At 40.8% G+C, this 12,207-nt stretch overlaps 1 protein-coding gene across 1 annotated transcript in view; it reads left to right on the top strand.

Annotated features, from left to right (window-relative positions):
- Positions 1-262: 262 nt before the first annotated feature.
- SPOCD1 (SPOC domain containing 1) overlaps positions 263-12,207 on the top strand; it is a 65,598-nt gene continuing 53,653 nt past the window's right edge. Inside the window, exon 1 of the mRNA XM_032495788.1 lies at positions 263-543. The gene's annotated coding sequence lies outside the window, so the exon portion shown is untranslated. The remainder of the gene's footprint in view (positions 544-12,207) is intronic.

Genomic DNA, 12,207 nt, shown 5'->3' with positions numbered 1-12,207 from the left:
TTTTTGGTTTAAACCAATCAATTTAGGATTGGTCAAGGCCTCTCAGCAGGATAGGGACTCAGTTCCCTCCCTCCTGAGTGCCTCAGAGCTGCCTCTGGTCCCATGGGAGCCAGGAGCCGCGGTGCAGCGGCAGGCGGAGGGCGAGGTGGGGACCTTATCTTCCTGAGCACGACTCGTTGGCGAAGCGATGTTGACTTACATAAGCACGCTGACCTCTTTCCAGAGTCTAAAACTCGCAAAATCTTTTGCAAGCATGCTCTTGCCGCCTCTGGACTGGAATGTTAAGTGCCGGCGGAGTTGTCTGGCTTAGCAGTCGGATCAAAATATGCCTGTGGACAGACAAGGTCAGTGGTGACTCCGTGGAAGGAGAGCCTTAGATGAAAAGGCAGTCTGAGGAGCAGGGAGCCACAAGGATGAGCTGAGAAAGCGGCTTGCGCATTCAGAGCAGCTTCGAGACAGCGTCACCGGGAGAGCATGCTTTTACATTTGAGTTTATTTCCGAAAAAGGAGTGCATTCAGATGGTTCAAAATTCAAAAGCTAAGGTGCGTACACAGCACTGTGAGAAGTCTTTCTCTTATCCACGCCCCTACTTCCTCTTGCCAGAGGCAACCACAACTCCTACCCCACCCATTCCTTGTCGATTCTTCCAGAGATTTGCATATACTAAAATTTGCATATGCAAGTACATATATATCTGTTGTGTGTGTAGCACTTTTTACACAAGTGCTAGCAAGCTAAGCACATTGTTGTGCACTTTGATTTTTTTTTTCCACTTTCCTTATCTCAGAGCTAGGTCTGCAGTGTAGTGGAAAGAACCTGTTCATTTTTTAAAAAATATTTACATAGACCGCTATTATGCTGATTTAACCTGCTGAGGAAGCATTTGACCACTGGTGTTGGTAGGACAATGGATGACAAGGTGAACAATTTTAGTTTGCACAGTTAAGTAATGACAAAATTACAGGTGGCTTCTCTTGGCGGTCTGGACTGTAATGTAATCTCAGTGAAGGCAGACTGAAGGAAAGGTAACATTTCTAAGCACTTGATATGCTGAAGGGTTTCATAAAGGAGTAGTTCTTAAACTTTGGTGTCTTGGAGAATTACCACGGGAGCTAATTAGAAGTGAGGCTAAGCAGGCTTCCCCTTCTCCACTGCCCCAGAAATTCTGATTCATTGGAGTTGGTGGTGGGGGGAATACAGAGTTCTAATAAAGGTGGTCCTCAGACTAAGCTTTGAGGAGAACAGATCTCTGTCGAGGGAAAAGAGCTTTCCACTGGAGGAGTCACTGAGCAATTCATTAATTCAAATTATTAAAATGATTTCATTCCCATATTTTTAAACCTGAAATGAATTCATGAATGAGAAAATGATTTTTTCAAACAGTTCAGAAGGCTATGCGGTCTCCCCGCCCCTGCCTCCCAGTTCTCTATCCCTAGAGACAACAGTTTCTTGCGAGTCATTACTTTTGTAGAGACTTAAAGTCCCTACCATGCTGCAGGGAGCACCACTGTGACTGAGGAAGTAGGCCTTGTTCCTACTTAGAGGCAGAGCAATGGGCCAAGAATAGCCATAAACTTGGATTTGGGAGTCTTGGGTCAAATGCCTAAAGTATCAGCGACTCTGTATGCCAGGCACCGAGCTCAGGATTTTACACGCATTATTTCAGTTAATCTTCCAATGACCCATTTTACAGGGAGAAATACCAAGGCTGAGAGGTTTAGTTATTTGCCTGGGGTTAGGGTTGTCTGGTTAACACAGCTAAGGGAATGAAACCAGGATTTTGAATTCAGGTCTAAAACCCCTGCTCGTCAACACTCTGGAGGACCAACCACTTAGTCTGGCATTTGGGGAAAAACTCTTAGCCACCTTCAGATTCTTGGGCCTCCATAATACCTGTTCACTGTCTTTCCCACCTAGTGGGTTCTGTGAGGACATGTCTGCATCTTGTTCTCTGCTGGAGATGCAGCACCTGCCGTCTGGGCAGACAGTGGGCACCCAACAAAGGACTCTTGTGATGGGGTTTGAGGAGAAAATCTAGGAAAGGCTAATTCCCATAAGTGTTGCAGCTCCTCAGCCCACTAATTTTTTTCAGAATTGTTTTAATTTTTAATAAGTGTTTCCAAATTATAGACTGATGTATGTATCAGAAAGTACATATCAGAGAATATGTAGCAGAAAATAATTTTTAAAAATCTAAATTGGGGGGAGGGTATTGCTCAAGTGGTAGAGCACATGCTTAGCATGCACGAGGTCAGGGGTTCAATCCCCAGTACCTCCTCTAAAAATAAATAAGCCTCCCCCCAACTGCCAAAATAAAATAAATAATCCAATAATAAATAAAGTATTAAAAAAATCTAAATGTCCATAATTACATTGCCAAAAAAAACCTTCTTGACCTTTCTCTCATCTTGTCTGCCTATATAATGTATATATTATGTATAGCATGTAACAGATAATATATAACATATCATAAATCTTATGTGTATATATATAATGTAGACAGGCAAGATTATATGTAATGCATACATAAATACATATATATACACAATATACCTAATGTGTATATATATATATAATGTGTATTGATGTATATATATCCCTGTCCATCTTCCCCCCATTTCCCCCTGTTAAATAGACTGAATAATCTCCAAGGAACCCCTGGGGGATTTTTGCCAGCACAGTGCTAGGCAAACACTGGCTTGCTTTTTCTACACAAAAGGAAAAAGATGGTAGTATTTCAGGGGATTAGTGGGGGGTCTGGGCTTGTCTTGTGTTTTATCACCCAGAAGCCTGAGACCCACCTGTTATTCTGCAGCGCTGACTGCAGAGTCACCGGAGGCCTCCTGGTTATAGCAGGAGCCTCAGGAGCCCTCTCTCCAGGAGAGACACTGTGTTCCCAGAGGACTGACATGTCTGATCCCGTGGCTTCTCTAATTCTCAGTGTAAACAAACATCTTGACCTTCTGTTTGCCTATAATCCCTTTTGAGTTTGTGGGTCAGTCTTCTGGAGATAGAACACTTCTAGGGCGCTCACAAAAGTAGAAATTTTGGTTTCTACTTTTGTGAAGTGAACCCAGCCTGAACCTGCCAGCTTCCGCGACAGATCATCTCTCTCAGCTCCAGGCGTGTCTCCAGCTGTGGGGCTGCAGTAGATTACATTTCTGTTTGAACTATTCACTGTCCATCCTGCGGGGGAGGGGGGTAATACTATATCTCTGCCTTGCTGAATTCAGGATGGGCCACAGGATTTGATTTGATCAAATAAACGTGGTGTAAATGACCATTCACTTCTTTGTTTTTTGGGGGGTGGGGGTAATTAAGTTTATTTATTATTTTTAAATGGAGGTACTGGGGATTGAACCCAGGACCTCGTGCACGCTAAGCACACAATCTACCACTGAGCTAGACCCTTCGCCCAGACCCTGTCACTTCTAAGCAGATGTTTTCAGCTAGCTTGTGGTCTGCCATCTTTTTCTCTTCTGTCTACCACGATTCTAGCAATGTCCCTGAGAAGGGCTGTTCCTTCAGACTGGAGTGCAGATAACATGGAGTAGAGACAAGCTGACCTATAATGACATGTGACATGAGTGAGAAATAACTATTTGTCAGAGAAAAAAAGTTGTGTCTGAGATTTTGAGGTCATTTATTACTCCTGCGTCATCTAGCCCATCCTGCATCTCTGTTGCAGTGGCCTTGGGCACGTTACTTGACCTCTTTGAGCTTGAGGGATCATTGTAAAAACGTAAGATCTGTAAAATGGGGGTAATTGTGCTTACTTCACTTACAGGGTTTTTCTTCTTTTCTCTTCTCTTCTCCTCTCTTCTCTTCTCTTCTCTTCTCCTCTCCTCTCCTCTCCCCTTCCTTCCTCCTTTCTTTCTTTCTTTCTTTCTTTCTTTCTTTCTTTCTTTCTTTCTTTCTTTCTTTCTTTCTTTCTTTCTTTCTTTTCTTTCTTTCTTTCTTTCTTTTTTCCTTTTCTTCTTTTCTTTCTTTCTTTCTTTCTTTCTTTCTTTCTTTCTTTCTTTCTTTCTTTCTTCTTTCTTTCTTTCTTCTTTCTTTCTGTTCTTTCTTTCTCTTCTCTCTCTCTCTCTCTCTTTCTTTCTCTCTCTCTTTCTCTTTCTCTCTTTCTTTCTTTTTAGGATTTGCAATAAGCAATAGATTGAAAGCACTTAGCCAAGTTCCTGGAGCTTGGTAGCTGCAGCTCGGTAGTTGCTTGTTAACTGTTAGTTGAATCTCAACCTGATCAGCAACAGGAAAGAGACCAGACACAGGCAGATGTGTGGCGACCTTCCATTAAAAAGCCAGATAAAACACTGATGTCCACAGTAGCACTATTCACGGTAGCCAAAAGGTGAAAACAAGCCTAATGTCCATCGATGGATGAATGGATAAACAAAGTGTGATAATGACATATCATGGAATATTATTCAGCCTTTAAAAAGAAGGAAATTCTGACATATGTTGCAACATGGATAAACCTTGAAGATGTTGTGCTGAGTGAAATAAGCCAGACACAAAAGGACAAAAAAAGTATGATTCTACTTATATGAGGTACCCAGAGTAGTCACACTCATAGAGACAGAAAGTAAAGTGGAGGCTGCCAGGGGCGGGGAGGAGGGGGAATGGGGAGATTTAATAGGTAGAGAGTTTCAGACTGGGAAGATGAAAACATTCTGGAGAAAGAAGGAAGTGCTGGTTGCACAACAATGTGAATGCTCTTAATGCCACAGAACTGGACACTTAAAAATGGTTAAAATGGTACATTTTATGTTAGGAATATTTTATCACAATTTTAAAAAGCTGGATAAAGCTTTCTTTTCATTCAAAAACTCCCACTTCTTTCTTTTTTTCACTCTGCTTTGTGTTGAGCGGACCTCATTTAGAACTCTTTCTTGTTCTGGACCACAAATTTTTATCTTTTCCTTTATTATTATTTTTTATTATACACATCACACATGGTCATTCTTAAAAAAATTAAAATGCAGATAAGCAGGAAAAAAGAAATTTACCCATGTGCTCACCCTGTAGTGATCACCACTGTTAACAGTTTGGTGTCAGTTTCAAACATTTTTCTAAGCACTTATATATATAATTACACTTACGTCTATATCCATTTATACTAATTTGCATTTAAACATAAAATCAGGTTGTATTAAATATACTGATATTAAATCTACTTTTTTTCCTTACAAATTAATAAATACACGAACAGATTTCTACATTGAGAAATATATAGGTCCATGTCATGATTTTAAATGGCTGCACAGATTCCAACTGTATATATGGATGTAACAGCTTTATTTAACCAACTCTCCATTAACAGCCATTTAGGTTGTTTCCAGGTTTTTTTTTGTTATTATAAGCAAGTTTGTGCCAAATATAATAATAATAGTACAACTTATTATTTCCTAGGTACCAGATTCTATGCTAAGCTCTTTACAAGCATTATTTAATTTAATCCTCATGAGAATCTTATAAAGTAAGACTTGCAAATACTACTTGCGATTCATAAAGATGAAGTCACTTGTCTCCATGCTCCCGCGTGTGAGTGACAACACTGGGAGTTGAACGGAGCTCCGCCTGGTACTATAGCCCATCTTCTTTCCTCTAAAGTGTGTTGTGTCCCAGCTCCTGAAATAGGGCTCCTGAAGTTCTGTTTTCCTGAAGCCACAGAATGGGAGGGATTTGTGTGCAAGGAGCCTGGAAGGTTCCCCATCTAACTCTTTTGAAACCTAAATGGAGCCAAAAATGTCATGGACCCATTTCCCCTTAAGAAAGTTCACGTACTTGCCAACCAGGATACACCAAGGCTTCCCTGGGGACTGTCCAGGAGGTCTTAGGTCTGGGCCACCCGCATCAGGGAGCAGGTCCAGCACTGTCTGAGGTCATGTGCTCTTGACCTGCCGGTTTGCCTGCTATCTGCTCAGCCCCAAGAGAAGCCCACTGGGCCCGCCAAGCTTTCTCTCCAGCTGAGGCTTAGAGATTGGCCAACCCAACCTGGGAGTCTTATGCTTCATTGCCAAACAAAGAAGATGCTCCCATGGGTCCAGGCCAGTGGCTTCCTTGAGTACACACCCCTGGGAGCAGCAGCCGCTGAGGGGTGGTTCATTGTCCAGTAGCCACTTGGGCAACTGCTTCTCTTCAATAGAGGACCTGCTTCCCACTGCTTATACCTTTTAAAAAGCATTTATTAGGTTCACACAAATTTAAAATTGTTATATCTTCCTGGTAAGTTGGATTTTTATCCTCTTGAAATGACCACTTCCCTCCATTATGAAATGTTTTTGGCTTTAAAGTCTATTTTATTCTGTAACTAATCTAGCCATGTCAGCTTTCTTTTGTTTGGTATTTACATAACATGCTTTTTCTACCTGTCCACTTTCAACTTTTTTGTATATTTATGCCTTAGACATATTTCTTATAGACAATATGTAGTTGGATTTTTATTATCTACTCTGGCAATCTTTGCCTTTTGACTGAAATATTTATTTTTTAAACCCCAAGATATTATTATGATTACTAATACTATTATAAACAGTCAATATTCATTTAGACCTTCTACTTGGGATCATTTTTTGTCTGCCTGTAATAAAATATTTAGAATATCTTCAGTGTATTTGATCTGCTAGTGGCAAATTGTTTCAGTTTTGTTTTTCTGAAAATGTCACCTTAATGGTTGTTTTTCTCCCCGATGTCTAACATGTTGGAAGAAAACAGAGTCAATTCCAAATTCTACACCCAGCAAAAATATCCCTTGAGAATGAAGACAAAATAAAGGCATCATCATTCCACTGAACTAATGGTTCTTCCTTCCTCAAACCTGCTCTTCCCTAGCAATCCCAAGGATTTGGGCAGGGAGCCCCAAAATATTGAGGTTATCTGAGATTCATCTTCTTTTTACTTCATCTCATATCTTGTTCTTTGTTAAGTGCTGTAAATGCTATTACAATCTAATCATATCTTACTTCCTCCACTTCCACTGTCTTAGCTTCAGCCACCAGCATGTCTCACCCAAACTGTAGCAATAGCTTCCTAATTGGTCTCTCTGCTTCCTCTCTTACCACCCCCATGGTGTTGACACAACATCCTTTTATAAAGCAAATGAGATATTGTTATTTTCCTGCTCAGAACCCTCCAATGTCTTCCCATCACATTTAGCAGAAAAGGCAAACTCCATGCATGGTGTACATGATGTGATTTCTTCCTACCTCTCGCACTTCATTTCTCACCGTGCTCCCCCTTGTTCACTGAGCTCCAGCCGCCCTGGGCTCCTGCTGTTCCTTGCTCTTGCCCAGCTTGCTTTCATCTCAGGGTCCTTCCATGTGCTCTTGTTTCAGCCTGGAGTGCTCCTCCCGGACCAAGTTTGCCTCTTTCTCTCACTTTATTCCCGTCTCTGCTTGAATATTCACTCATCATCAAGGGCTTCCCTGAACTCCCTTTCTAAAATAAATTCCTCTCACTTTCTGTCCTCTTCTCTGCTTTAATTTTCTTCATAACACTTAGAACTGCCTGACTTTATTTCATATGTATTAGAGGGTAAGCTTTATGAGGACAATAACTTCATTTTATTCATCTCTTGCATCTCAAACAGTCCCTGGCAAAGAGGAGGTTCTCAATAAAAACCTGTTGAGTAAATGGATCTGTGCAGTTGTCCATTTTACAATGAGAATCCATATTAAAACATTTTAATGCAAATATACCCAAATATCTAACCTCATTAGCTTGTTACTACAAAGTTGGGTTTAATTGCCTGTTTGCCTTTTCATACTCAACTTATAATGAATTCACACCCCATTCATGTGATGGCTAATCCTCAGTCTTTCCTCAGAGGGCCCCCCCAGTTATTTCTGGGAGTTCCTGTGGAAGGGCCCCCAGGAGTGACATGCTAGAGTTGGTATGTACAGCCTCCTAAGAGCTGATTGTTAAATATTCAGGATCTGGGAGCGGGTTATTTGACTGTGGTATCTTGAAATTGGCCACACTGGAAGTATTTACACCCTGGATAATCAACAAATGCCATAAATCAGGGTGGTTTTTTAAATTAAAAAAACATTTTAGAGCCAGTTTACCAGTACAACATTCCCGAAACTAATTAGTGAACTACTGTCTCCAGGTGGTATCTGCTTTCCTCCAGCTGAGGCCCCACGTGAAGGCTCTCGGGGAACCCTGCCCACCACCACTGCCCATCCAGAGAAGGCCAGTGCCCCTGCCCAGCCTATATCATATACTCTCAGGGAACCAAGGGTGAAATTAAGGACTGCTTATCCAGTAGATATAGAAATGAGTGGAGCTTTGAAGATACAGGATTTCTCCAAAACCTCTCTTAGCTTCTCCTCTCACCAGCTGACTTTGGAAGCTCGTGGACTTTTTTTTTTTTTTTTAATTATGCTTTTTAAAATTTAAATCAAGGCTCCATAGTAGTGGTGCCAAGAAGTGGCTTGGTGACTTAACCACCCCCTCATCCCCCACCTCTTGCCCATGGAAGACTCTGCTAGTTGTATTTTCTATTATTTTTTCTTCTTTTAAAAATTAAAAAACAATTTTATAGGGTCCTTTTTCACTTTTTTGTGAGGGAGGTAATTCAATTCATTTATTTACATATTTATTTACTTATTTATTTTAATGGATTTACTGGGGATTGAACCCAGGACCTCATGCATGCTAAACATGCTCTCTACCACTGAGCTATACCCTCTCCACCCAAGTTGTATTTTCCATATCCATTCCCCCGTCTTCCTTATTGTGGCTGTGATGCCAGAGCAGCAGAATGGCAGAGCAGGAGATAGAAGAAGCCACCACAAGGACACTGGAGACAAAATAAAATCCCTTGACTCACTTACACCACTGTTAGCTGCTTACCTGCTGCCGGAACTAATTCCTACCTGAAAAACTTATCTATAATATCCATCACATCCTCCAAGCCAGTTAAGTAAAAACACGTATTTTCCATGAACGCACATCAAAACTAGAGCTCCAGGCCTCCTCCCCACCACCTGATGACTGCCTCCAGGCCCCTGTGTGGACTCTGGAGCTGCCCTTGTAATTCCACGTCTGTCCCTTCTAGCACACACTGCACTACCCCTCCCCAGTGACCCACCCAAGCAGGAGGGACCGAGTTGTTTCTCCTGGAGCTGCTCCCTCTGCAGGTCAAGCAAGGCCTTTATGTTGCGGAAATAGCAGAGTCTGGGCTTTTAGCCTTGTGGTTTCAGTCCTGATACTCACAAGCTTCCTGAGGAAAGTCCTTCATTTGATACTCAGTTTTTTCATCTGTATAATGAGGTCAACACTCCCAACCTCATAGGGTTGACTGCTGCAAGGATTAAGTGAGAAAATGCCCAGAGTAAGTGCTCAGTGGTCTTAGCTCTTACAGCCAGGGCTTTAATGAATATTGTGATCCACACGTATCACATCCAATCATTTCCTTAGGATAAATTCCCGGAAGAGGAATTTCTGGGTTACAGTTTCTGCTCATTTAGAATTTTGACCGATACTGAAAATTATTCTCCAAAACAATTTATACCAATCTGAGAATATTCCATTTCTCCAGAACTTCATTTGTACAATGTATTATCATTTTCCTTATCTTTGTTGAATTTTAAGGCAAAAATTATATCTTATTTTTTTTCTTATTAACTTTTGAGTTGAATGTATCCTTAATGACTAACAAGGTTGATCATTTTCTCATGTTTGTTGGTCATTTGAATTCCCTTTGCAGATTTTCTGTTCTTACCCTTTACCTGTGGTTTCTGTTGGGTCGTAGGAGGGGAAGGAGATGGAGGAGTTGAAGTTAGTTAGGGTGATGTGGTGGCAGGGGAAATGACAATGAGTAGATGCATATGAGAGAAGTTTCAAGGGCAGAACACTTGGTGGTTTTGGTGATGGTCTAGATGTGGAAGCAAAGGAGACAGGCACTTAAGAATGACATCCAGATTTCTGGTTTCAACAGTTGGTTAGATGTTGGTGGCATTTTCTAAGATGGGGAAGATTGGGGGTGAAGAGGATGTTTTTCCTTTTGGTCATTTGAGTTTGAAGTGCCCTGTGGAACATCAAAGGCTAGTAAGCAGTTGGGTTTGTTGGTCTGGAGCTCTGAAGACAGATGTGAGTGGGAGAGTCCTTGTTCTGTTCATGGAGAACGTCCAGGAGGAGGACCTACTAGAGAAAACTGGAGATGTGCCAATACTGAAGAGATGAACAGAGAAGACTGGGAAGGAGTGGTGGGAAAAATAACTGGAAATCCGAGGGTATAGGGGCTGTGGAAGCTAAGGGAAGGGGTTCCAAGCTAAGCTAAGTGTCTCAAGAAGAAGGTGGATAACAGTGTCAAAGAAATTGAATAAGACAAAGACTAAGACATGTTTGTTCGAGACTGACAGACATGGTAAACAATCTTATGGTTACCGGGGGAAAGGGGGTGGGAAGGGATAAATTTGGGAGTTTGAGATTTGCAAATGTTAACCACAATAGATAAAAAACAAATTTCTTCTGTATAGCACAGGGAACTATATTCAACATCTTGTAATAACCTTTAATGAAAAAGAATATGAAAACCAATATATGTATATATATGCATGACTGGGGCATTATGCTGTACACCAGAAACTGACACACTGTAACTGACTATACTTCAATAATAAAAAAAAGACATGTCTATTCTAGTTTCTAGATGAGCAAGAGCAGTTTAATGGCATGATGGTGGCAGAAATCGGACTACGGTGGGTTGAGGAGTGAATGGAGGGTGAGGAAACATGCGCTGAGTGTCAGGTCTCTAGGTTTGGAGCTATGGAGGATGTAAGAGCAAAGGTGCTGGCTAGAGTGCTCACACCTATTTCCCCACACCTTCACCAATATTGGATTTGGGCAACTTTTAATCTTCACATATCTGATAGGTAAAATTGCCTTATTATTTTTATTGTGATGTATCTGATTGTAACTGCATTTGATTGGTTGTTTTTCTTAGAAAGGTCTCCTCTCCCCAGGGGGGCTAGATTTAGCAAATAAAAATACAGGATGCCCAGTTAAATATGAATTCCAGATAAATAAGGAATACTTTTAAAGTTTGTCCCAAATATTACCTGGGGCATCTTTAGCCTGTATTTTAGCTGGCAAACTTCCCCACTGACCCCAAGTTTATAAAAATTATTCACCTGCCCATGTTTCTAGCACATTATCATTTCATTTAGATTTTTAAGCCATCTCATGTTTCTTTTGTGAGCGTCTCATGTTTATTATGTGAGATATGGTTCTAAGTTAAATTCTTCTTTCTTTTTTAAAACATTTTCTTTTTTTTTTTGAAGTTTATTTATTTTGGGGGGGTAAGTAATTAGGGTTACCCATTTATTTATTTATTTTTTAGAGGAGATACTGGGGACTGAACCCAGGACTTTGTGTATGCTAAGCATGCACCCTACCAATTGAGCTACCCTCCCTCCCTAAATTAACTTTTTCTTAAATGGTTAAGAAGTTGTCCCCAGCACCATTTATTGAATAATCTAGAAATTTCTCATTGATTTGGAAAATTATCTTTGTCATATATCAAATTCTTTTACGTACTTTGGTCTCATCTTTCTATTCTGTTTTATTGTCTTTTGTCTACTGTGATGTATTAATTATTTTCTAAAAAAAATTCTGTATTTTAGGATGCTTTGATATCTTGGGGCTTTACTAATCCTGAAGAGACTGCCCTTCCCAGGGCTAGCTAGCTAATTCCTAGAGATGGTAAACAATTTGGCTATAAGCACGCCTTTCATATGCAAAGAAACCAATTCAAAACCCATAGCCACAAACACCTTCTCTACCTAAATCTCACACACGAAACAATTCCCTCTGCCCTAAATCACCTTGGGGACAGGTACCAGATAACAGGGGACCACTCCTATAGCCCAGAGCTGCTGAAATTATTCAAACCATCCAATCCTTTAGCTGCTTACCCTGCCTTACCCTTTCTTCCTGTGAAAACCACAATAAAATCTCTGGCCCAAGGTTTCCTCTTATTCTTTTCTCCTCCTGACCTTACCCTGGTGTTTTCTCACCTGGCCCAGCATGGCGTGGCATGCCCATTCCTCTCGGGAACTGTAAATAATAAACTCTTTCCAAGGCAGTTGTGTTTCCGTCTATCACCTTACCATACCCGATTAAAACAAAATCCCAGGTACACTGGAAAACATATATGCCAGAACCAGATTATTTTAATTTCTAAAACTTTGTAATATTTT

Source organism: Camelus ferus, chromosome 13, assembly GCF_009834535.1.
Source record: "Camelus ferus isolate YT-003-E chromosome 13, BCGSAC_Cfer_1.0, whole genome shotgun sequence".
Classification (NCBI taxonomy): domain Eukaryota; kingdom Metazoa; phylum Chordata; class Mammalia; order Artiodactyla; family Camelidae; genus Camelus; species Camelus ferus.
Note: the sequence above shows the minus strand (reverse complement) of the source record. Positions and strands in the feature narration are given on the sequence as shown.